This window comes from Danio rerio, chromosome 18, assembly GCF_052040795.2.
Source record: "Danio rerio strain M-AB ecotype USA chromosome 18, GRCz13ab, whole genome shotgun sequence".
NCBI lineage: Eukaryota > Metazoa > Chordata > Actinopteri > Cypriniformes > Danionidae > Danio > Danio rerio.
In genome coordinates, this window is record NC_141038.1 from 31,658,490 (window position 1) to 31,684,892 (window position 26,403).

General features: G+C 39.4%; 11 non-coding genes across 11 annotated transcripts; all 11 read right to left on the minus strand.

Moving 5' to 3' along the window:
• Positions 1-738: 738 nt before the first annotated feature.
• Positions 739-857, minus strand: LOC141378872 (5S ribosomal RNA). Its single transcript, XR_015515543.1, has one exon. It is a non-coding gene; the product is annotated as a 5S ribosomal RNA (ribosomal RNA).
• A 1,861-nt stretch (positions 858-2,718) lies between these two features.
• On the minus strand, positions 2,719-2,837 carry LOC141378873 (5S ribosomal RNA). The gene has a single exon (XR_015515544.1). It is a non-coding gene; the product is annotated as a 5S ribosomal RNA (ribosomal RNA).
• Positions 2,838-4,702: 1,865 nt separating this feature from the next.
• Positions 4,703-4,821, minus strand: LOC141378874 (5S ribosomal RNA). The gene has a single exon (XR_015515545.1). It is a non-coding gene; the product is annotated as a 5S ribosomal RNA (ribosomal RNA).
• Positions 4,822-6,687: 1,866 nt separating this feature from the next.
• Positions 6,688-6,806, minus strand: LOC141378875 (5S ribosomal RNA). Its single transcript, XR_015515546.1, has one exon. It is a non-coding gene; the product is annotated as a 5S ribosomal RNA (ribosomal RNA).
• A 1,862-nt stretch (positions 6,807-8,668) lies between these two features.
• Positions 8,669-8,787, minus strand: LOC141378876 (5S ribosomal RNA). Its single transcript, XR_015515547.1, has one exon. It is a non-coding gene; the product is annotated as a 5S ribosomal RNA (ribosomal RNA).
• A 1,848-nt stretch (positions 8,788-10,635) lies between these two features.
• LOC141378877 (5S ribosomal RNA) lies at positions 10,636-10,754 on the minus strand. Its single transcript, XR_015515548.1, has one exon. It is a non-coding gene; the product is annotated as a 5S ribosomal RNA (ribosomal RNA).
• Positions 10,755-12,609: 1,855 nt separating this feature from the next.
• LOC141378878 (5S ribosomal RNA) lies at positions 12,610-12,728 on the minus strand. Its single transcript, XR_015515549.1, has one exon. It is a non-coding gene; the product is annotated as a 5S ribosomal RNA (ribosomal RNA).
• A 1,851-nt stretch (positions 12,729-14,579) lies between these two features.
• On the minus strand, positions 14,580-14,698 carry LOC141378879 (5S ribosomal RNA). The gene has a single exon (XR_015515550.1). It is a non-coding gene; the product is annotated as a 5S ribosomal RNA (ribosomal RNA).
• Positions 14,699-16,550: 1,852 nt separating this feature from the next.
• On the minus strand, positions 16,551-16,669 carry LOC141378881 (5S ribosomal RNA). The gene has a single exon (XR_015515554.1). It is a non-coding gene; the product is annotated as a 5S ribosomal RNA (ribosomal RNA).
• A 1,854-nt stretch (positions 16,670-18,523) lies between these two features.
• On the minus strand, positions 18,524-18,642 carry LOC141378882 (5S ribosomal RNA). Its single transcript, XR_015515566.1, has one exon. It is a non-coding gene; the product is annotated as a 5S ribosomal RNA (ribosomal RNA).
• Positions 18,643-20,495: 1,853 nt separating this feature from the next.
• Positions 20,496-20,614, minus strand: LOC141378883 (5S ribosomal RNA). The gene has a single exon (XR_015515569.1). It is a non-coding gene; the product is annotated as a 5S ribosomal RNA (ribosomal RNA).
• Between the last annotated feature and the right edge of the window lie 5,789 nt (positions 20,615-26,403).

Genomic DNA, 26,403 nt, shown 5'->3' on the forward strand with positions numbered 1-26,403 from the left:
TTTTTCGTACTTTTCGAGGTTAGAAGTTGTTGGGAGAAAGTTCAAGGTCCCAGAATGCAATTCAAAAGCATAAATAAACCGGGGTGGGGGGAGAATTAATAAAAACATGAATCACAAAATACGGAAAACCGCATTTTTACGGAATTTTTTTTTTTTCAGTGTAAATGATGTCATCAAAAGAATTAGTTATTCATATAATGATATTAACAGGCCCTCCGTCTGACGCCCTGTATGCTATTGATTTAAAAATGAAAACAAATAAAATGTAGGACTTGAAAAGGCTCAATATTTTATCCATCTATGTGCACTTGGTGAAGGCACATCAGTAGACCGTGAAAAATGGCATTGAGCATGCCAGTGAGTGAGGTTAAACTACTGTACTGTTGGCTTGCAATATGTGGGGGTACTTTTTGTAAATAAATGGTATGTAAGGGCTTCGGGTCCCCCAAAACTTTGTAAACCCGCGTGGGCTATAGCTTGGGGAGCTTGTAGCACTTGACAGTTCCAGTGCGTGCTGCTATTGAGAGGGAGGGGGAGAGAGAGAGAGGGAGAAGCCTCTCCATCGCCCCCTGGAGGAGGAAAGAAAAAATGACACAGCTGGGCTTTCCCTTGCTGCTCTGAATAGGACAGAAGTCCCAGAGAAAAGCGAATAGGAAGCAATGGAATTGAAAGTTTATAGATAGCAGCAAAGCTGGGAGCTGAAGAAGTGTATTAGCTGACAAATGAAGGAGAACCAAAAGCTTACAGCACCTGGTATTCCCAGGCGGTCTCCCATCCAAGTACTAACCAGGCCCGACCCTGCTTAGCTTCCGAGATCGGACGAGATCGGGCGTGCTCAGGGTGGTATGGCCGTAAGCGAAGGTCGCAGTCAAAATCTGGCTATTTAAAAGGCAGCGGCGAGAGCAGAATAGCTCACACAGACACAACACCGGGAGGAACAACCCTCCTTGTCCTCTCAAGTGTGTATCTGTCAGCCAGTATTTAAACTTACGATGACAACATTTTACCGGAAGTAAAAGCGGCCGATGCTTGGAAAACTTTAAAGCAGACTTGTGCAGCACACGACTTCTGTACAGATGCTTACCGGCCCCTTCATTAGAGACACCTTATTAGTTCAGAGTTGCCGCCCCCCCCCCCCCCCCCCCCCCCCGTTTTGCCCTCGCAACTGCATTATTTATTTATTTATTTATTTATTCATTAATTCAATCATTTATTTATTTAAATATTTAAATATTTATTTATTTATTTATTTATTTATTCATTTATTATTTTTATGTTTGTGGCATGCACAACATACCAACTTTTATCCAAATATCTGGACTTAAAGCTCCAATGAACGCTGGACAGAGAAACTCCGTGAACACAAACAATCCGGAGATGTGACTAAACATGAACGTGAGTGCTGTTTTTCTCTACAACAAAGGTCATGTTTGTCATGTTACAGATTGCTAATTTTGCACACCTGACCGCTCGTAAAAAGGGTCAGGGGCCAGAGTTTAATCATAAGCAATGAAAGTCCATCACCATTTAACGAATTTGCAAAATAGTCTCGGGCCGCCGGCGATTTTTGTGTGTGAAATGAGCAAAGTTCTATTTTGATACTGGGTAAAAGGCATCACAACATTTTTTGATGGCCTTTTAACAGAGTTTTTCGGCTTTTTAACGGAGCAACTGTGCAAAGTATGAAAAAAACAAACAAACTGTCAATTCACAATATGTTGTGATTCACAAGTGTTTCCCGTTAATTTATGGTTGTGAATTGCATCACGGGACCCTGATCTCTGCTCTGTCGACTTTTGATGTTTAAAATTCAACTCTGCAGTTTAAGGTAACCTAGACGGTGTTGCAGTTTGGAATATTAGAACGTATAGGGAGAAAAAAAAAGTATGGAAAATAACATGTGCTTGTTTTTGTAGCGTGTACAACGACAACCCAGACAATATATCACTTTCAACTAATAACCATGTCTATAAAAGTCACTTTTTCGTACTTTTCGAGGTTAGAAGTTGTTGGGAGAAAGTTCAAGGTCCCAGAATGCAATTCAAAAGCATAAATAAACCGGGGTGGGGGGAGAATTAATAAAAACATGAATCACAAAATACGGAAAACCGCATTTTTACGGAATTTTTTTTTTTTCAGTGTAAATGATGTCATCAAAAGAATTAGTTATTCATATAATGATATTAACAGGCCCTCCGTCTGACGCCCTGTATGCTATTGATTTAAAAATGAAAACAAATAAAATGTAGGACTTGAAAAGGCTCAATATTTTATCCATCTATGTGCACTTGGTGAAGGCACATCAGTAGACCGTGAAAAATGGCATTGAGCATGCCAGTGAGTGAGGTTAAACTACTGTACTGTTGGCTTGCAATATGCGGGGGTACTTTTTGTAAATAAATGGTATGTAAGGGCTTCGGGTCCCCCAAAACTTTGTAAACCCGCGTGGGCTATAGCTTGGGGAGCTTGTAGCACTTGACAGTTTCAGTGCGTGCTGCTATTGAGAGGGAGGGGGAGAGAGAGAGAGGGAGAAGCCTCTCCATCGCCCCCTGGAGGAGGAAAGAAAAAATGACACAGCTGGGCTTTCCCTTGCTGCTCTGAATAGGACAGAAGTCCCAGAGAAAAGCGAATAGGAAGCAATGGAATTGAAAGTTTATAGATAGCAGCAAAGCTGGGAGCTGAAGAAGTGTATTAGCTGACAAATGAAGGAGAACCAAAAGCTTACAGCACCTGGTATTCCCAGGCGGTCTCCCATCCAAGTACTAACCAGGCCCGACCCTGCTTAGCTTCCGAGATCGGACGAGATCGGGCGTGCTCAGGGTGGTATGGCCGTAAGCGAAGGTCGCAGTCAAAATCTGGCTATTTAAAAGGCAGCGGCGAGAGCAGAATAGCTCACACAGACACAACACCGGGAGGAACAACCCTCCTTGTCCTCTCAAGTGTGTATCTGTCAGCCAGTATTTAAACTTACGATGACAACATTTTACCGGAAGTAAAAGCGGCCGATGCTTGGAAAACTTTAAAGCAGACTTGTGCAGCACACGACTTCTGTACAGATGCTTACCGGCCCCTTCATTAGAGACACCTTATTAGTTCAGAGTTGCCGCCCCCCCCCCCCCCCCCCGTTTTGCCCTCGCAACTGCATTATTTATTTATTTATTTATTTATTTATTCATTAATTCAATCATTTATTTATTTAAATATTTAAATATTTATTTATTTATTTATTTATTTATTTATTCATTTATTATTTTTATGTTTGTGGCATGCACAACATACCAACTTTTATCCAAATATCTGGACTTAAAGCTCCAATGAACGCTGGACAGAGAAACTCCGTGAACACAAACAATCCGGAGATGTGACTAAACATGAACGTGAGTGCTGTTTTTCTCTACAACAAAGGTCATGTTTGTCATGTTACAGATTGCTAATTTTGCACACCTGACCGCTCGTAAAAAGGGTCAGGGGCCAGAGTTTAATCATAAGCAATGAAAGTCCATCACCATTTAACGAATTTGCAAAATAGTCTCGGGCCGCCGGCGATTTTTGTGTGTGAAATGAGCAAAGTTCTATTTTGATACTGGGTAAAAGGCATCACAACATTTTTTGATGGCCTTTTAACAGAGTTTTTCGGCTTTTTAACGGAGCAACTGTGCAAAGTATGAAAAAAACAAACAAACTGTCAATTCACAATATGTTGTGATTCACAAGTGTTTCCCGTTAATTTATGGTTGTGAATTGCATCACGGGACCCTGATCTCTGCTCTGTCGACTTTTGATGTTTAAAATTCAACTCTGCAGTTTAAGGTAACCTAGACGGTGTTGCAGTTTGGAATATTAGAACGTATAGGGAGAAAAAAAAAGTATGGAAAATAACATGTGCTTGTTTTTGTAGCGTGTACAACGACAACCCAGACAATATATCACTTTCAACTAATAACCATGTCTATAAAAGTCACTTTTTCGTACTTTTCGAGGTTAGAAGTTGTTGGGAGAAAGTTCAAGGTCCCAGAATGCAATTCAAAAGCATAAATAAACCGGGGTGGGGGGAGAATTAATAAAAACATGAATCACAAAATACGGAAAACCGCATTTTTACGGAATTTTTTTTTTTTTTCAGTGTAAATGATGTCATCAAAAGAATTAGTTATTCATATAATGATATTAACAGGCCCTCCGTCTGACGCCCTGTATGCTATTGATTTAAAAATGAAAACAAATAAAATGTAGGACTTGAAAAGGCTCAATATTTTATCCATCTATGTGCACTTGGTGAAGGCACATCAGTAGACCGTGAAAAATGGCATTGAGCATGCCAGTGAGTGAGGTTAAACTACTGTACTGTTGGCTTGCAATATGTGGGGGTACTTTTTGTAAATAAATGGTATGTAAGGGCTTCGGGTCCCCCAAAACTTTGTAAACCCGCGTGGGCTATAGCTTGGGGAGCTTGTAGCACTTGACAGTTTCAGTGCGTGCTGCTATTGAGAGGGAGGGGGAGAGAGAGAGAGGGAGAAGCCTCTCCATCGCCCCCTGGAGGAGGAAAGAAAAAATGACACAGCTGGGCTTTCCCTTGCTGCTCTGAATAGGACAGAAGTCCCAGAGAAAAGCGAATAGGAAGCAATGGAATTGAAAGTTTATAGATAGCAGCAAAGCTGGGAGCTGAAGAAGTGTATTAGCTGACAAATGAAGGAGAACCAAAAGCTTACAGCACCTGGTATTCCCAGGCGGTCTCCCATCCAAGTACTAACCAGGCCCGACCCTGCTTAGCTTCCGAGATCGGACGAGATCGGGCGTGCTCAGGGTGGTATGGCCGTAAGCGAAGGTCGCAGTCAAAATCTGGCTATTTAAAAGGCAGCGGCGAGAGCAGAATAGCTCACACAGACACAACACCGGGAGGAACAACCCTCCTTGTCCTCTCAAGTGTGTATCTGTCAGCCAGTATTTAAACTTACGATGACAACATTTTACCGGAAGTAAAAGCGGCCGATGCTTGGAAAACTTTAAAGCAGACTTGTGCAGCACACGACTTCTGTACAGATGCTTACCGGCCCCTTCATTAGAGACACCTTATTAGTTCAGAGTTGCCGCCCCCCCACCCCCCCCCCCCCCCCCCGTTTTGCCCTCGCAACTGCATTATTTATTTATTTATTTATTTATTCATTAATTCAATCATTTATTTATTTAAATATTTAAATAGTTATTTATTTATTTATTTATTTATTCATTTATTATTTTTATGTTTGTGGCATGCACAACATACCAACTTTTATCCAAATATCTGGACTTAAAGCTCCAATGAACGCTGGACAGAGAAACTCCGTGAACACAAACAATCCGGAGATGTGACTAAACATGAACGTGAGTGCTGTTTTTCTCTACAACAAAGGTCATGTTTGTCATGTTACAGATTGCTAATTTTGCACACCTGACCGCTCGTAAAAAGGGTCAGGGGCCAGAGTTTAATCATAAGCAATGAAAGTCCATCACCATTTAACGAATTTGCAAAATAGTCTCGGGCCGCCGGCGATTTTTGTGTGTGAAATGAGCAAAGTTCTATTTTGATACTGGGTAAAAGGCATCACAACATTTTTTGATGGCCTTTTAACAGAGTTTTTCGGCTTTTTAACGGAGCAACTGTGCAAAGTATGAAAAAAACAAACAAACTGTCAATTCACAATATGTTGTGATTCACAAGTGTTTCCCGTTAATTTATGGTTGTGAATTGCATCACGGGACCCTGATCTCTGCTCTGTCGACTTTTGATGTTTAAAATTCAACTCTGCAGTTTAAGGTAACCTAGACGGTGTTGCAGTTTGGAATATTAGAACGTATAGGGAGAAAAAAAAAGTATGGAAAATAACATGTGCTTGTTTTTGTAGCGTGTACAACGACAACCCAGACAATATATCACTTTCAACTAATAACCATGTCTATAAAAGTCACTTTTTCGTACTTTTCGAGGTTAGAAGTTGTTGGGAGAAAGTTCAAGGTCCCAGAATGCAATTCAAAAGCATAAATAAACCGGGGTGGGGGGAGAATTAATAAAAACATGAATCACAAAATACGGAAAACCGCATTTTTACGGAATTTTTTTTTTTTTTTCAGTGTAAATGATGTCATCAAAAGAATTAGTTATTCATATAATGATATTAACAGGCCCTCCGTCTGACGCCCTGTATGCTATTGATTTAAAAATGAAAACAAATAAAATGTAGGACTTGAAAAGGCTCAATATTTTATCCATCTATGTGCACTTGGTGAAGGCACATCAGTAGACCGTGAAAAATGGCATTGAGCATGCCAGTGAGTGAGGTTAAACTACTGTACTGTTGGCTTGCAATATGTGGGGGTACTTTTTGTAAATAAATGGTATGTAAGGGCTTCGGGTCCCCCAAAACTTTGTAAACCCGCGTGGGCTATAGCTTGGGGAGCTTGTAGCACTTGACAGTTTCAGTGCGTGCTGCTATTGAGAGGGAGGGGGAGAGAGAGAGAGGGAGAAGCCTCTCCATCGCCCCCTGGAGGAGGAAAGAAAAAATGACACAGCTGGGCTTTCCCTTGCTGCTCTGAATAGGACAGAAGTCCCAGAGAAAAGCGAATAGGAAGCAATGGAATTGAAAGTTTATAGATAGCAGCAAAGCTGGGAGCTGAAGAAGTGTATTAGCTGACAAATGAAGGAGAACCAAAAGCTTACAGCACCTGGTATTCCCAGGCGGTCTCCCATCCAAGTACTAACCAGGCCCGACCCTGCTTAGCTTCCGAGATCGGACGAGATCGGGCGTGCTCAGGGTGGTATGGCCGTAAGCGAAGGTCGCAGTCAAAATCTGGCTATTTAAAAGGCAGCGGCGAGAGCAGAATAGCTCACACAGACACAACACCGGGAGGAACAACCCTCCTTGTCCTCTCAAGTGTGTATCTGTCAGCCAGTATTTAAACTTACGATGACAACATTTTACCGGAAGTAAAAGCGGCCGATGCTTGGAAAACTTTAAAGCAGACTTGTGCAGCACACGACTTCTGTACAGATGCTTACCGGCCCCTTCATTAGAGACACCTTATTAGTTCAGAGTTGCCGCCCCCCCCCCCCCCCCCCCCCCCCGTTTTGCCCTCGCAACTGCATTATTTATTTATTTATTTATTTATTCATTAATTCAATCATTTATTTATTTAAATATTTAAATAGTTATTTATTTATTTATTTATTTATTCATTTATTATTTTTATGTTTGTGGCATGCACAACATACCAACTTTTATCCAAATATCTGGACTTAAAGCTCCAATGAACGCTGGACAGAGAAACTCCGTGAACACAAACAATCCGGAGATGTGACTAAACATGAACGTGAGTGCTGTTTTTCTCTACAACAAAGGTCATGTTTGTCATGTTACAGATTGCTAATTTTGCACACCTGACCGCTCGTAAAAAGGGTCAGGGGCCAGAGTTTAATCATAAGCAATGAAAGTCCATCACCATTTAACGAATTTGCAAAATAGTCTCGGGCCGCCGGCGATTTTTGTGTGTGAAATGAGCAAAGTTCTATTTTGATACTGGGTAAAAGGCATCACAACATTTTTTGATGGCCTTTTAACAGAGTTTTTCGGCTTTTTAACGGAGCAACTGTGCAAAGTATGAAAAAAACAAACAAACTGTCAATTCACAATATGTTGTGATTCACAAGTGTTTCCCGTTAATTTATGGTTGTGAATTGCATCACGGGACCCTGATCTCTGCTCTGTCGACTTTTGATGTTTAAAATTCAACTCTGCAGTTTAAGGTAACCTAGACGGTGTTGCAGTTTGGAATATTAGAACGTATAGGGAGAAAAAAAAAGTATGGAAAATAACATGTGCTTGTTTTTGTAGCGTGTACAACGACAACCCAGACAATATATCACTTTCAACTAATAACCATGTCTATAAAAGTCACTTTTTCGTACTTTTCGAGGTTAGAAGTTGTTGGGAGAAAGTTCAAGGTCCCAGAATGCAATTCAAAAGCATAAATAAACCGGGGTGGGGGGAGAATTAATAAAAACATGAATCACAAAATACGGAAAACCGCATTTTTACGGAATTTTTTTTTTTTTCAGTGTAAATGATGTCATCAAAAGAATTAGTTATTCATATAATGATATTAACAGGCCCTCCGTCTGACGCCCTGTATGCTATTGATTTAAAAATGAAAACAAATAAAATGTAGGACTTGAAAAGGCTCAATATTTTATCCATCTATGTGCACTTGGTGAAGGCACATCAGTAGACCGTGAAAAATGGCATTGAGCATGCCAGTGAGTGAGGTTAAACTACTGTACTGTTGGCTTGCAATATGTGGGGGTACTTTTTGTAAATAAATGGTATGTAAGGGCTTCGGGTCCCCCAAAACTTTGTAAACCCGCGTGGGCTATAGCTTGGGGAGCTTGTAGCACTTGACAGTTCCAGTGCGTGCTGCTATTGAGAGGGAGGGGGAGAGAGAGAGAGGGAGAAGCCTCTCCATCGCCCCCTGGAGGAGGAAAGAAAAAATGACACAGCTGGGCTTTCCCTTGCTGCTCTGAATAGGACAGAAGTCCCAGAGAAAAGCGAATAGGAAGCAATGGAATTGAAAGTTTATAGATAGCAGCAAAGCTGGGAGCTGAAGAAGTGTATTAGCTGACAAATGAAGGAGAACCAAAAGCTTACAGCACCTGGTATTCCCAGGCGGTCTCCCATCCAAGTACTAACCAGGCCCGACCCTGCTTAGCTTCCGAGATCGGACGAGATCGGGCGTGCTCAGGGTGGTATGGCCGTAAGCGAAGGTCGCAGTCAAAATCTGGCTATTTAAAAGGCAGCGGCGAGAGCAGAATAGCTCACACAGACACAACACCGGGAGGAACAACCCTCCTTGTCCTCTCAAGTGTGTATCTGTCAGCCAGTATTTAAACTTACGATGACAACATTTTACCGGAAGTAAAAGCGGCCGATGCTTGGAAAACTTTAAAGCAGACTTGTGCAGCACACGACTTCTGTACAGATGCTTACCGGCCCCTTCATTAGAGACACCTTATTAGTTCAGAGTTGCCGCCCCCCCCCCCCCCCCCCCGTTTTGCCCTCGCAACTGCATTATTTATTTATTTATTTATTTATTCATTAATTCAATCATTTATTTATTTAAATATTTATTTATTTATTTATTTATTTATTCATTTATTATTTTTATGTTTGTGGCATGCACAACATACCAACTTTTATCCAAATATCTGGACTTAAAGCTCCAATGAACGCTGGACAGAGAAACTCCGTGAACACAAACAATCCGGAGATGTGACTAAACATGAACGTGAGTGCTGTTTTTCTCTACAACAAAGGTCATGTTTGTCATGTTACAGATTGCTAATTTTGCACACCTGACCGCTCGTAAAAAGGGTCAGGGGCCAGAGTTTAATCATAAGCAATGAAAGTCCATCACCATTTAACGAATTTGCAAAATAGTCTCGGGCCGCCGGCGATTTTTGTGTGTGAAATGAGCAAAGTTCTATTTTGATACTGGGTAAAAGGCATCACAACATTTTTTGATGGCCTTTTAACAGAGTTTTTCGGCTTTTTAACGGAGCAACTGTGCAAAGTATGAAAAAAACAAACAAACTGTCAATTCACAATATGTTGTGATTCACAAGTGTTTCCCGTTAATTTATGGTTGTGAATTGCATCACGGGACCCTGATCTCTGCTCTGTCGACTTTTGATGTTTAAAATTCAACTCTGCAGTTTAAGGTAACCTAGACGGTGTTGCAGTTTGGAATATTAGAACGTATAGGGAGAAAAAAAAAGTATGGAAAATAACATGTGCTTGTTTTTGTAGCGTGTACAACGACAACCCAGACAATATATCACTTTCAACTAATAACCATGTCTATAAAAGTCACTTTTTCGTACTTTTCGAGGTTAGAAGTTGTTGGGAGAAAGTTCAAGGTCCCAGAATGCAATTCAAAAGCATAAATAAACCGGGGTGGGGGGAGAATTAATAAAAACATGAATCACAAAATACGGAAAACCGCATTTTTACGGAATTTTTTTTTTTTCAGTGTAAATGATGTCATCAAAAGAATTAGTTATTCATATAATGATATTAACAGGCCCTCCGTCTGACGCCCTGTATGCTATTGATTTAAAAATGAAAACAAATAAAATGTAGGACTTGAAAAGGCTCAATATTTTATCCATCTATGTGCACTTGGTGAAGGCACATCAGTAGACCGTGAAAAATGGCATTGAGCATGCCAGTGAGTGAGGTTAAACTACTGTACTGTTGGCTTGCAATATGTGGGGGTACTTTTTGTAAATAAATGGTATGTAAGGGCTTCGGGTCCCCCAAAACTTTGTAAACCCGCGTGGGCTATAGCTTGGGGAGCTTGTAGCACTTGACAGTTCCAGTGCGTGCTGCTATTGAGAGGGAGGGGGAGAGAGAGAGAGGGAGAAGCCTCTCCATCGCCCCCTGGAGGAGGAAAGAAAAAATGACACAGCTGGGCTTTCCCTTGCTGCTCTGAATAGGACAGAAGTCCCAGAGAAAAGCGAATAGGAAGCAATGGAATTGAAAGTTTATAGATAGCAGCAAAGCTGGGAGCTGAAGAAGTGTATTAGCTGACAAATGAAGGAGAACCAAAAGCTTACAGCACCTGGTATTCCCAGGCGGTCTCCCATCCAAGTACTAACCAGGCCCGACCCTGCTTAGCTTCCGAGATCGGACGAGATCGGGCGTGCTCAGGGTGGTATGGCCGTAAGCGAAGGTCGCAGTCAAAATTTGGCTATTTAAAAGGCAGCGGCGAGAGCAGAATAGCTCACACAGACACAACACCGGGAGGAACAACCCTCCTTGTCCTCTCAAGTGTGTATCTGTCAGCCAGTATTTAAACTTACGATGACAACATTTTACCGGAAGTAAAAGCGGCCGATGCTTGGAAAACTTTAAAGCAGACTTGTGCAGCACACGACTTCTGTACAGATGCTTACCGGCCCCTTCATTAGAGACACCTTATTAGTTCAGAGTTGCCGCCCCCCCCCCCCCCCCCCCCCGTTTTGCCCTCGCAACTGCATTATTTATTTATTTATTTATTCATTAATTCAATCATTTATTTATTTAAATATTTAAATATTTATTTATTTATTTATTTATTTATTCATTTATTATTTTTATGTTTGTGGCATGCACAACATACCAACTTTTATCCAAATATCTGGACTTAAAGCTCCAATGAACGCTGGACAGAGAAACTCCGTGAACACAAACAATCCGGAGATGTGACTAAACATGAACGTGAGTGCTGTTTTTCTCTACAACAAAGGTCATGTTTGTCATGTTACAGATTGCTAATTTTGCACACCTGACCGCTCGTAAAAAGGGTCAGGGGCCAGAGTTTAATCATAAGCAATGAAAGTCCATCACCATTTAACGAATTTGCAAAATAGTCTCGGGCCGCCGGCGATTTTTGTGTGTGAAATGAGCAAAGTTCTATTTTGATACTGGGTAAAAGGCATCACAACATTTTTTGATGGCCTTTTAACAGAGTTTTTCGGCTTTTTAACGGAGCAACTGTGCAAAGTATGAAAAAAACAAACAAACTGTCAATTCACAATATGTTGTGATTCACAAGTGTTTCCCGTTAATTTATGGTTGTGAATTGCATCACGGGACCCTGATCTCTGCTCTGTCGACTTTTGATGTTTAAAATTCAACTCTGCAGTTTAAGGTAACCTAGACGGTGTTGCAGTTTGGAATATTAGAACGTATAGGGAGAAAAAAAAAGTATGGAAAATAACATGTGCTTGTTTTTGTAGCGTGTACAACGACAACCCAGACAATATATCACTTTCAACTAATAACCATGTCTATAAAAGTCACTTTTTCGTACTTTTCGAGGTTAGAAGTTGTTGGGAGAAAGTTCAAGGTCCCAGAATGCAATTCAAAAGCATAAATAAACCGGGGTGGGGGGAGAATTAATAAAAACATGAATCACAAAATACGGAAAACCGCATTTTTACGGAATTTTTTTTTTTTTCAGTGTAAATGATGTCATCAAAAGAATTAGTTATTCATATAATGATATTAACAGGCCCTCCGTCTGACGCCCTGTATGCTATTGATTTAAAAATGAAAACAAATAAAATGTAGGACTTGAAAAGGCTCAATATTTTATCCATCTATGTGCACTTGGTGAAGGCACATCAGTAGACCGTGAAAAATGGCATTGAGCATGCCAGTGAGTGAGGTTAAACTACTGTACTGTTGGCTTGCAATATGTGGGGGTACTTTTTGTAAATAAATGGTATGTAAGGGCTTCGGGTCCCCCAAAACTTTGTAAACCCGCGTGGGCTATAGCTTGGGGAGCTTGTAGCACTTGACAGTTCCAGTGCGTGCTGCTATTGAGAGGGAGGGGGAGAGAGAGAGAGGGAGAAGCCTCTCCATCGCCCCCTGGAGGAGGAAAGAAAAAATGACACAGCTGGGCTTTCCCTTGCTGCTCTGAATAGGACAGAAGTCCCAGAGAAAAGCGAATAGGAAGCAATGGAATTGAAAGTTTATAGATAGCAGCAAAGCTGGGAGCTGAAGAAGTGTATTAGCTGACAAATGAAGGAGAACCAAAAGCTTACAGCACCTGGTATTCCCAGGCGGTCTCCCATCCAAGTACTAACCAGGCCCGACCCTGCTTAGCTTCCGAGATCGGACGAGATCGGGCGTGCTCAGGGTGGTATGGCCGTAAGCGAAGGTCGCAGTCAAAATCTGGCTATTTAAAAGGCAGCGGCGAGAGCAGAATAGCTCACACAGACACAACACCGGGAGGAACAACCCTCCTTGTCCTCTCAAGTGTGTATCTGTCAGCCAGTATTTAAACTTACGATGACAACATTTTACCGGAAGTAAAAGCGGCCGATGCTTGGAAAACTTTAAAGCAGACTTGTGCAGCACACGACTTCTGTACAGATGCTTACCGGCCCCTTCATTAGAGACACCTTATTAGTTCAGAGTTGCCGCCCCCCCCCCCCCCCCCCCCGTTTTGCCCTCGCAACTGCATTATTTATTTATTTATTTATTTATTCATTAATTCAATCATTTATTTATTTAAATATTTATTTATTTATTTATTTATTTATTCATTTATTATTTTTATGTTTGTGGCATGCACAACATACCAACTTTTATCCAAATATCTGGACTTAAAGCTCCAATGAACGCTGGACAGAGAAACTCCGTGAACACAAACAATCCGGAGATGTGACTAAACATGAACGTGAGTGCTGTTTTTCTCTACAACAAAGGTCATGTTTGTCATGTTACAGATTGCTAATTTTGCACACCTGACCGCTCGTAAAAAGGGTCAGGGGCCAGAGTTTAATCATAAGCAATGAAAGTCCATCACCATTTAACGAATTTGCAAAATAGTCTCGGGCCGCCGGCGATTTTTGTGTGTGAAATGAGCAAAGTTCTATTTTGATACTGGGTAAAAGGCATCACAACATTTTTTGATGGCCTTTTAACAGAGTTTTTCGGCTTTTTAACGGAGCAACTGTGCAAAGTATGAAAAAAACAAACAAACTGTCAATTCACAATATGTTGTGATTCACAAGTGTTTCCCGTTAATTTATGGTTGTGAATTGCATCACGGGACCCTGATCTCTGCTCTGTCGACTTTTGATGTTTAAAATTCAACTCTGCAGTTTAAGGTAACCTAGACGGTGTTGCAGTTTGGAATATTAGAACGTATAGGGAGAAAAAAAAAGTATGGAAAATAACATGTGCTTGTTTTTGTAGCGTGTACAACGACAACCCAGACAATATATCACTTTCAACTAATAACCATGTCTATAAAAGTCACTTTTTCGTACTTTTCGAGGTTAGAAGTTGTTGGGAGAAAGTTCAAGGTCCCAGAATGCAATTCAAAAGCATAAATAAACCGGGGTGGGGGGAGAATTAATAAAAACATGAATCACAAAATACGGAAAACCGCATTTTTACGGAATTTTTTTTTTTTTTCAGTGTAAATGATGTCATCAAAAGAATTAGTTATTCATATAATGATATTAACAGGCCCTCCGTCTGACGCCCTGTATGCTATTGATTTAAAAATGAAAACAAATAAAATGTAGGACTTGAAAAGGCTCAATATTTTATCCATCTATGTGCACTTGGTGAAGGCACATCAGTAGACCGTGAAAAATGGCATTGAGCATGCCAGTGAGTGAGGTTAAACTACTGTACTGTTGGCTTGCAATATGTGGGGGTACTTTTTGTAAATAAATGGTATGTAAGGGCTTCGGGTCCCCCAAAACTTTGTAAACCCGCGTGGGCTATAGCTTGGGGAGCTTGTAGCACTTGACAGTTCCAGTGCGTGCTGCTATTGAGAGGGAGGGGGAGAGAGAGAGAGGGAGAAGCCTCTCCATCGCCCCCTGGAGGAGGAAAGAAAAAATGACACAGCTGGGCTTTCCCTTGCTGCTCTGAATAGGACAGAAGTCCCAGAGAAAAGCGAATAGGAAGCAATGGAATTGAAAGTTTATAGATAGCAGCAAAGCTGGGAGCTGAAGAAGTGTATTAGCTGACAAATGAAGGAGAACCAAAAGCTTACAGCACCTGGTATTCCCAGGCGGTCTCCCATCCAAGTACTAACCAGGCCCGACCCTGCTTAGCTTCCGAGATCGGACGAGATCGGGCGTGCTCAGGGTGGTATGGCCGTAAGCGAAGGTCGCAGTCAAAATCTGGCTATTTAAAAGGCAGCGGCGAGAGCAGAATAGCTCACACAGACACAACACCGGGAGGAACAACCCTCCTTGTCCTCTCAAGTGTGTATCTGTCAGCCAGTATTTAAACTTACGATGACAACATTTTACCGGAAGTAAAAGCGGCCGATGCTTGGAAAACTTTAAAGCAGACTTGTGCAGCACACGACTTCTGTACAGATGCTTACCGGCCCCTTCATTAGAGACACCTTATTAGTTCAGAGTTGCCGCCCCCCCCCCCCCCCCCCCGTTTTGCCCTCGCAACTGCATTATTTATTTATTTATTTATTTATTCATTAATTCAATCATTTATTTATTTAAATATTTATTTATTTATTTATTTATTTATTTATTCATTTATTATTTTTATGTTTGTGGCATGCACAACATACCAACTTTTATCCAAATATCTGGACTTAAAGCTCCAATGAACGCTGGACAGAGAAACTCCGTGAACACAAACAATCCGGAGATGTGACTAAACATGAACGTGAGTGCTGTTTTTCTCTACAACAAAGGTCATGTTTGTCATGTTACAGATTGCTAATTTTGCACACCTGACCGCTCGTAAAAAGGGTCAGGGGCCAGAGTTTAATCATAAGCAATGAAAGTCCATCACCATTTAACGAATTTGCAAAATAGTCTCGGGCCGCCGGCGATTTTTGTGTGTGAAATGAGCAAAGTTCTATTTTGATACTGGGTAAAAGGCATCACAACATTTTTTGATGGCCTTTTAACAGAGTTTTTCGGCTTTTTAACGGAGCAACTGTGCAAAGTATGAAAAAAACAAACAAACTGTCAATTCACAATATGTTGTGATTCACAAGTGTTTCCCGTTAATTTATGGTTGTGAATTGCATCACGGGACCCTGATCTCTGCTCTGTCGACTTTTGATGTTTAAAATTCAACTCTGCAGTTTAAGGTAACCTAGACGGTGTTGCAGTTTGGAATATTAGAACGTATAGGGAGAAAAAAAAAGTATGGAAAATAACATGTGCTTGTTTTTGTAGCGTGTACAACGACAACCCAGACAATATATCACTTTCAACTAATAACCATGTCTATAAAAGTCACTTTTTCGTACTTTTCGAGGTTAGAAGTTGTTGGGAGAAAGTTCAAGGTCCCAGAATGCAATTCAAAAGCATAAATAAACCGGGGTGGGGGGAGAATTAATAAAAACATGAATCACAAAATACGGAAAACCGCATTTTTACGGAATTTTTTTTTTTTCAGTGTAAATGATGTCATCAAAAGAATTAGTTATTCATATAATGATATTAACAGGCCCTCCGTCTGACGCCCTGTATGCTATTGATTTAAAAATGAAAACAAATAAAATGTAGGACTTGAAAAGGCTCAATATTTTATCCATCTATGTGCACTTGGTGAAGGCACATCAGTAGACCGTGAAAAATGGCATTGAGCATGCCAGTGAGTGAGGTTAAACTACTGTACTGTTGGCTTGCAATATGTGGGGGTACTTTTTGTAAATAAATGGTATGTAAGGGCTTCGGGTCCCCCAAAACTTTGTAAACCCGCGTGGGCTATAGCTTGGGGAGCTTGTAGCACTTGACAGTTCCAGTGCGTGCTGCTATTGAGAGGGAGGGGGAGAGAGAGAGAGGGAGAAGCCTCTCCATCGCCCCCTGGAGGAGGAAAGAAAAAATGACACAGCTGGGCTTTCCCTTGCTGCTCTGAATAGGACAGAAGTCCCAGAGAAAAGCGAATAGGAAGCAATGGAATTGAAAGTTTATAGATAGCAGCAAAGCTGGGAGCTGAAGAAGTGTATTAGCTGACAAATGAAGGAGAACCAAAAGCTTACAGCACCTGGTATTCCCAGGCGGTCTCCCATCCAAGTACTAACCAGGCCCGACCCTGCTTAGCTTCCGAGATCGGACGAGATCGGGCGTGCTCAGGGTGGTATGGCCGTAAGCGAAGGTCGCAGTCAAAATTTGGCTATTTAAAAGGCAGCGGCGAGAGCAGAATAGCTCACACAGACACAACACCGGGAGGAACAACCCTCCTTGTCCTCTCAAGTGTGTATCTGTCAGCCAGTATTTAAACTTACGATGACAACATTTTACCGGAAGTAAAAGCGGCCGATGCTTGGAAAACTTTAAAGCAGACTTGTGCAGCACACGACTTCTGTACAGATGCTTACCGGCCCCTTCATTAGAGACACCTTATTAGTTCAGAGTTGCCGCCCCCCCCCCCCCCCCCCCCGTTTTGCCCTCGCAACTGCATTATTTATTTATTTATTTATTCATTAATTCAATCATTTATTTATTTAAATATTTAAATATTTATTTATTTATTTATTTATTTATTCATTTATTATTTTTATGTTTGTGGCATGCACAACATACCAACTTTTATCCAAATATCTGGACTTAAAGCTCCAATGAACGCTGGACAGAGAAACTCCGTGAACACAAACAATCCGGAGATGTGACTAAACATGAACGTGAGTGCTGTTTTTCTCTACAACAAAGGTCATGTTTGTCATGTTACAGATTGCTAATTTTGCACACCTGACCGCTCGTAAAAAGGGTCAGGGGCCAGAGTTTAATCATAAGCAATGAAAGTCCATCACCATTTAACGAATTTGCAAAATAGTCTCGGGCCGCCGGCGATTTTTGTGTGTGAAATGAGCAAAGTTCTATTTTGATACTGGGTAAAAGGCATCACAACATTTTTTGATGGCCTTTTAACAGAGTTTTTCGGCTTTTTAACGGAGCAACTGTGCAAAGTATGAAAAAAACAAACAAACTGTCAATTCACAATATGTTGTGATTCACAAGTGTTTCCCGTTAATTTATGGTTGTGAATTGCATCACGGGACCCTGATCTCTGCTCTGTCGACTTTTGATGTTTAAAATTCAACTCTGCAGTTTAAGGTAACCTAGACGGTGTTGCAGTTTGGAATATTAGAACGTATAGGGAGAAAAAAAAAGTATGGAAAATAACATGTGCTTGTTTTTGTAGCGTGTACAACGACAACCCAGACAATATATCACTTTCAACTAATAACCATGTCTATAAAAGTCACTTTTTCGTACTTTTCGAGGTTAGAAGTTGTTGGGAGAAAGTTCAAGGTCCCAGAATGCAATTCAAAAGCATAAATAAACCGGGGTGGGGGGAGAATTAATAAAAACATGAATCACAAAATACGGAAAACCGCATTTTTACGGAATTTTTTTTTTTTTCAGTGTAAATGATGTCATCAAAAGAATTAGTTATTCATATAATGATATTAACAGGCCCTCCGTCTGACGCCCTGTATGCTATTGATTTAAAAATGAAAACAAATAAAATGTAGGACTTGAAAAGGCTCAATATTTTATCCATCTATGTGCACTTGGTGAAGGCACATCAGTAGACCGTGAAAAATGGCATTGAGCATGCCAGTGAGTGAGGTTAAACTACTGTACTGTTGGCTTGCAATATGTGGGGGTACTTTTTGTAAATAAATGGTATGTAAGGGCTTCGGGTCCCCCAAAACTTTGTAAACCCGCGTGGGCTATAGCTTGGGGAGCTTGTAGCACTTGACAGTTTCAGTGCGTGCTGCTATTGAGAGGGAGGGGGAGAGAGAGAGAGGGAGAAGCCTCTCCATCGCCCCCTGGAGGAGGAAAGAAAAAATGACACAGCTGGGCTTTCCCTTGCTGCTCTGAATAGGACAGAAGTCCCAGAGAAAAGCGAATAGGAAGCAATGGAATTGAAAGTTTATAGATAGCAGCAAAGCTGGGAGCTGAAGAAGTGTATTAGCTGACAAATGAAGGAGAACCAAAAGCTTACAGCACCTGGTATTCCCAGGCGGTCTCCCATCCAAGTACTAACCAGGCCCGACCCTGCTTAGCTTCCGAGATCGGACGAGATCGGGCGTGCTCAGGGTGGTATGGCCGTAAGCGAAGGTCGCAGTCAAAATCTGGCTATTTAAAAGGCAGCGGCGAGAGCAGAATAGCTCACACAGACACAACACCGGGAGGAACAACCCTCCTTGTCCTCTCAAGTGTGTATCTGTCAGCCAGTATTTAAACTTACGATGACAACATTTTACCGGAAGTAAAAGCGGCCGATGCTTGGAAAACTTTAAAGCAGACTTGTGCAGCACACGACTTCTGTACAGATGCTTACCGGCCCCTTCATTAGAGACACCTTATTAGTTCAGAGTTGCCGCCCCCCCCCCCCCCCCCCCCCGTTTTGCCCTCGCAACTGCATTATTTATTTATTTATTTATTTATTCATTAATTCAATCATTTATTTATTTAAATATTTAAATATTTATTTATTTATTTATTCATTTATTATTTTTATGTTTGTGGCATGCACAACATACCAACTTTTATCCAAATATCTGGACTTAAAGCTCCAATGAACGCTGGACAGAGAAACTCCGTGAACACAAACAATCCGGAGATGTGACTAAACATGAACGTGAGTGCTGTTTTTCTCTACAACAAAGGTCATGTTTGTCATGTTACAGATTGCTAATTTTGCACACCTGACCGCTCGTAAAAAGGGTCAGGGGCCAGAGTTTAATCATAAGCAATGAAAGTCCATCACCATTTAACGAATTTGCAAAATAGTCTCGGGCCGCCGGCGATTTTTGTGTGTGAAATGAGCAAAGTTCTATTTTGATACTGGGTAAAAGGCATCACAACATTTTTTGATGGCCTTTTAACAGAGTTTTTCGGCTTTTTAACGGAGCAACTGTGCAAAGTATGAAAAAAACAAACAAACTGTCAATTCACAATATGTTGTGATTCACAAGTGTTTCCCGTTAATTTATGGTTGTGAATTGCATCACGGGACCCTGATCTCTGCTCTGTCGACTTTTGATGTTTAAAATTCAACTCTGCAGTTTAAGGTAACCTAGACGGTGTTGCAGTTTGGAATATTAGAACGTATAGGGAGAAAAAAAAAGTATGGAAAATAACATGTGCTTGTTTTTGTAGCGTGTACAACGACAACCCAGACAATATATCACTTTCAACTAATAACCATGTCTATAAAAGTCACTTTTTCGTACTTTTCGAGGTTAGAAGTTGTTGGGAGAAAGTTCAAGGTCCCAGAATGCAATTCAAAAGCATAAATAAACCGGGGTGGGGGGAGAATTAATAAAAACATGAATCACAAAATACGGAAAACCGCATTTTTACGGAATTTTTTTTTTTTTTTCAGTGTAAATGATGTCATCAAAAGAATTAGTTATTCATATAATGATATTAACAGGCCCTCCGTCTGACGCCCTGTATGCTATTGATTTAAAAATGAAAACAAATAAAATGTAGGACTTGAAAAGGCTCAATATTTTATCCATCTATGTGCACTTGGTGAAGGCACATCAGTAGACCGTGAAAAATGGCATTGAGCATGCCAGTGAGTGAGGTTAAACTACTGTACTGTTGGCTTGCAATATGTGGGGGTACTTTTTGTAAATAAATGGTATGTAAGGGCTTCGGGTCCCCCAAAACTTTGTAAACCCGCGTGGGCTATAGCTTGGGGAGCTTGTAGCACTTGACAGTTTCAGTGCGTGCTGCTATTGAGAGGGAGGGGGAGAGAGAGAGAGGGAGAAGCCTCTCCATCGCCCCCTGGAGGAGGAAAGAAAAAATGACACAGCTGGGCTTTCCCTTGCTGCTCTGAATAGGACAGAAGTCCCAGAGAAAAGCGAATAGGAAGCAATGGAATTGAAAGTTTATAGATAGCAGCAAAGCTGGGAGCTGAAGAAGTGTATTAGCTGACAAATGAAGGAGAACCAAAAGCTTACAGCACCTGGTATTCCCAGGCGGTCTCCCATCCAAGTACTAACCAGGCCCGACCCTGCTTAGCTTCCGAGATCGGACGAGATCGGGCGTGCTCAGGGTGGTATGGCCGTAAGCGAAGGTCGCAGTCAAAATCTGGCTATTTAAAAGGCAGCGGCGAGAGCAGAATAGCTCACACAGACACAACACCGGGAGGAACAACCCTCCTTGTCCTCTCAAGTGTGTATCTGTCAGCCAGTATTTAAACTTACGATGACAACATTTTACCGGAAGTAAAAGCGGCCGATGCTTGGAAAACTTTAAAGCAGACTTGTGCAGCACACGACTTCTGTACAGATGCTTACCGGCCCCTTCATTAGAGACACCTTATTAGTTCAGAGTTGCCGCCCCCCCCCCCCCCCCCCCCCCCGTTTTGCCCTCGCAACTGCATTATTTATTTATTTATTTATTTATTCATTAATTCAATCATTTATTTATTTAAATATTTAAATATTTATTTATTTATTTATTTATTTATTCATTTATTATTTTTATGTTTGTGGCATGCACAACATACCAACTTTTATCCAAATATCTGGACTTAAAGCTCCAATGAACGCTGGACAGAGAAACTCCGTGAACACAAACAATCCGGAGATGTGACTAAACATGAACGTGAGTGCTGTTTTTCTCTACAACAAAGGTCATGTTTGTCATGTTACAGATTGCTAATTTTGCACACCTGACCGCTCGTAAAAAGGGTCAGGGGCCAGAGTTTAATCATAAGCAATGAAAGTCCATCACCATTTAACGAATTTGCAAAATAGTCTCGGGCCGCCGGCGATTTTTGTGTGTGAAATGAGCAAAGTTCTATTTTGATACTGGGTAAAAGGCATCACAACATTTTTTGATGGCCTTTTAACAGAGTTTTTCGGCTTTTTAACGGAGCAACTGTGCAAAGTATGAAAAAAACAAACAAACTGTCAATTCACAATATGTTGTGATTCACAAGTGTTTCCCGTTAATTTATGGTTGTGAATTGCATCACGGGACCCTGATCTCTGCTCTGTCGACTTTTGATGTTTAAAATTCAACTCTGCAGTTTAAGGTAACCTAGACGGTGTTGCAGTTTGGAATATTAGAACGTATAGGGAGAAAAAAAAAGTATGGAAAATAACATGTGCTTGTTTTTGTAGCGTGTACAACGACAACCCAGACAATATATCACTTTCAACTAATAACCATGTCTATAAAAGTCACTTTTTCGTACTTTTCGAGGTTAGAAGTTGTTGGGAGAAAGTTCAAGGTCCCAGAATGCAATTCAAAAGCATAAATAAACCGGGGTGGGGGGAGAATTAATAAAAACATGAATCACAAAATACGGAAAACCGCATTTTTACGGAATTTTTTTTTTTTTTCAGTGTAAATGATGTCATCAAAAGAATTAGTTATTCATATAATGATATTAACAGGCCCTCCGTCTGACGCCCTGTATGCTATTGATTTAAAAATGAAAACAAATAAAATGTAGGACTTGAAAAGGCTCAATATTTTATCCATCTATGTGCACTTGGTGAAGGCACATCAGTAGACCGTGAAAAATGGCATTGAGCATGCCAGTGAGTGAGGTTAAACTACTGTACTGTTGGCTTGCAATATGTGGGGGTACTTTTTGTAAATAAATGGTATGTAAGGGCTTCGGGTCCCCCAAAACTTTGTAAACCCGCGTGGGCTATAGCTTGGGGAGCTTGTAGCACTTGACAGTTTCAGTGCGTGCTGCTATTGAGAGGGAGGGGGAGAGAGAGAGAGGGAGAAGCCTCTCCATCGCCCCCTGGAGGAGGAAAGAAAAAATGACACAGCTGGGCTTTCCCTTGCTGCTCTGAATAGGACAGAAGTCCCAGAGAAAAGCGAATAGGAAGCAATGGAATTGAAAGTTTATAGATAGCAGCAAAGCTGGGAGCTGAAGAAGTGTATTAGCTGACAAATGAAGGAGAACCAAAAGCTTACAGCACCTGGTATTCCCAGGCGGTCTCCCATCCAAGTACTAACCAGGCCCGACCCTGCTTAGCTTCCGAGATCGGACGAGATCGGGCGTGCTTTTTTTTTTTTTTTTTTTTATTGAACCAATTTCAATTACAATCTTTTACAGTAAATCATAATAAAACAGACATTAAAAGATCATTCATATTCAAAAACATTTAAAATGTGGTAGTTTCCAGTTCATTTCTTTAAAAACTTGACATGCTTTGTCCGTCAGAATTTTGTGCAGCTCACTCAAAATGTTCTCATTTTTATGATATACATACAGTTTTTCCACATATCTCTCCATTTTCCTCTTAAAAATTCCCCATACATCCATCACCATTTTCTCTTTTTTTGCCACAATTCTCCTTTCCCACATTGCATTTTTCATCAGCATTATACATTGGTTTACTATTTTCTTATTTTCATTGTTCTTATTCCATCCCAACATCACTACTCTGTTCCATTCTGTTTCATTTTCATCCCAGTCTCCAAGTAGTCCTTTAATTAAAACTTTACAATCTTTTAAAAAACCTTCCAATTCTTGACAATATAAAAACATGTGTAAAAAACCCTCTTCTTCTTTTTGACATACTTTACACATTCCACTTTGTTCCATTCCTATCTTGTTTAAAATGACATCAGAAAAGATTGCTTTGTGCCTTATTAAAAATTCTAGACATTCGACTTTTGTTTCCACATACCTTCCTTTCATGTTTCCCCATATTTCATTTGCTTTTACATTTTTGTATTTCTCTATCCAGTATTTGTTTGCTGTTGGTTCTTTAAACACATTCTCTCTAAAAAAACAATAAATATTTTTCACAGTACATTCATTAAAATTGCATATTTTTTCACCTGTTTTCACATACACTTCTTTTGTTTCTTTTTCTTTTTCAAAATTTTCTATGCTTCTTATCCATTCTTTTGGAATTGCCTGTTTAATTATGTCAAGATTTTTCTCAATTTCCTTTCTGTTGTATTCCTCTTTCGCCTCCTCCATTGTGTCTATAACATATTGTTCAGTTAAAAAGCCTTCTTTAAATTCATATAAAATGTCCCGCACTTTTAAAATCCCAACTTCTATCCATTTCTTATAGTATAAAACCTTCCCTTGACTTAAAATGTTATTGTTCAAGAAAAGAGGTTGGTTTAAAATGTTTTCCCTTCCATGTGGACTATATTCCACTTGTTTTAAAAAATTCCCCCAAGCACTTAAAATTTCTCTATAAAATTCAGGTAAGTTTTCTGTCATCCAAGCTTTTGTTTTCATCCATAAAATCCCATCTCCCATGTTAAAATTACCACATTTGTTTAAAAAGTATTTCATTGTTTTTTTCCACTCTGCTTTGTTTTCTTTTTCTAGATACTTCTTTATTCTTTTCACTCTTAAACTATTTTTTCTTTGTTCTACATCTATTAAACCCAGACCACCTTTGTCTATTTCCCCTACGACTGTATTAAAAGCAATCCTTGGTGGCTTACCTCCCCATAAAAAATCTGTAAAACATTTTTTCAACCTCTTTTCTATCCACATTGGCATTTCTAAAACATATAAAACATGCCACAATTTAGACTCCATTAAAACATTTAAAATCAAAACTTTTCCTTTTAATGTTAGTGTTCTTAGTTTCCAGTAATTTAACCTCCTTTCTATATCTGTTAAAAAACCTTCCCACATCTTATCTCGCGCTGTCCTGGCATCTTTCCCCATTAAAACCCCTAAAATCTTGATTTCTTCTACTTCTTTGAAATTGGTGCATTCTGCTAAATCTGTTTCCTTTCCAAACTTCATATAAACCGTTTTGTCTTCATTTACTTTACTCCCCGATCCTTTACAAAATTGTTGTACTATTTTCATGGCTTCTTTCACACTCTCTTTTCCTTTTACTATTAATGTAGTGTCATCTGCATATTGAAACATTTTTTTATTTACTTTATTTTCTTCAATCTCAATTCCTTTTATTTTTTCTTCTTCGTTGATAGCTAAGCCCAGGGGTTCTGCCACAAGTGAATATAAAAGTGCTGACAGAGGACATCCTTGCCTTATTGATCTTGTTATTTTAAAACATTCTGTTAAAAAGCCATTACATTTAATTTTTGTTAAAATACCCTTATACAAAATCTTTATCCATTTTCTAAAAACTTCTCCAAAACCAAACTTTTTGAGTACTTTGAATAAAAACTGGTGTTCAACTCTATCAAAAGCTTTTTCAAAATCCAGACTTATTATATATCCTTCCTCTTTTTTCTCCTTCATATATTCTATGATGTCTTTTATGCTCATTGTTATGTCTGCTATGTCTCTTCCTTTTATCGCATAGGCCTGTGTTGTTTTAATTATTTTTGGCATCACTTCTTTTAATCTATTTGCTAAAATTTTTGTTAAAATCTTCAAATCTGTGTTTAACATTGTGATTGGTCTGTAATTTTTTAACAATGTCTTTTCTCCTTTTTTGTGTATTAATTTCATTAATCCCATTCCCATTCTTTCATTTAGTTCTTCTTTTTGCAGTATTTCTTTAAAAACGTCAGTTAAAATTGGAATTAAAATTTCTTTAAAACATACATAAAATTCACTATTTAAACCATCTATTCCTGGACTTTTCTTTTTGTTCAAGCTTTCTATTGCTTTTCTTATTTCTTCTTCCCCTATTTCTTGGTCGCATTCTTTTTTATCCTCTTCATCTATTTTTGTTTTTATCTGTTTTAATAATTTTGACATTTGTACTTCATCAACTCCCTGTGTTTTAAATAACTCCTCATAGTATTTTTTGATTTCTTTTAAAATTTCTTCATTTCCTTCTATGCTTTCTCCTTTTGTCCCTTGTATTATCTTTATTGTTTCTGCTTTTCCTTTTTGTCTTTCTAAATCAAAGAAGAACTTTGTGCATTTTTCTCCCTCTACTACATATTTTGCTTTGCTTCTTAGTCTAGCTCCTTCATATTTCTTTTCTTCTATTTCTTTCAGTTTTCCCTCCATTTCTTTTATTTTTTGAATGTCTTTTTCATTTTTTTCTAGTTCTATTTTTAAGTTTTCTTTGATTGTCTTTTCTTTGTGTCTTTTATTCTTTTGTATTATTCTACAGAATGTTAATGTAGATTTTTTTATCAGAAATTTGACATTTTCCCACCATAGTCTTTTGTCTTCATTATAGATCTTGTTTCCTTTTTCTTTTTCTATTATTTCTTTTACTTTTTTAACATAGTCTTCGTTTTTTAAAATTTCACTATTTAATGTCCATACCCCTGGGCCTCTTTGTATTTCTTCTGTATTAAAATTAAAAAATACAAATTTATGGTCACTTAAAACAGTTTCATCGTACCTTATTTTTTCGATATAAATTTCTATATTTCTTGTGCATAACACATAGTCTATTCTCGATTGGTTTACAAAATTCCCTACTATTTGTCTTCTAGAAAACTCCTTTTTCTTCCCATTTCTTTCTCTCCAAATGTCTATCATTCCTTTTTCCTCTATTAGTGATTTTAGTTCTTTCCTTCCCGTGTCTGATTTAAAAACCATACCTTCTGTTATGTCCTGTCTGCTAAAAACAGTGTTAAAATCCCCACATACTATTATTTGTTTATAGTTTTTTAAAAACCTTCTTAATATGTTAAAAAAGCTTTTCTTTTCACTCTCTTCATTTGGTGCATGCACATTAACTAAAATAATATCTTTCCCTTCATATTTTATTTCTAAGATCATACATTTTCCTTGTTTGTCTTTATATATTACTTTACTCATTTGCAGTGCATTCTTCTTTATTAAAATTGCTACTCCTCTCCCAGCTTTCGTATCTCCATTACTATAATAAAAGTCCCCATCCCATTCTTTTTTGTATATGTCCATCACCTCATTTTTCCAATTTGTTTCTTGTAAAATAATTATTTCTTCTCTTTTA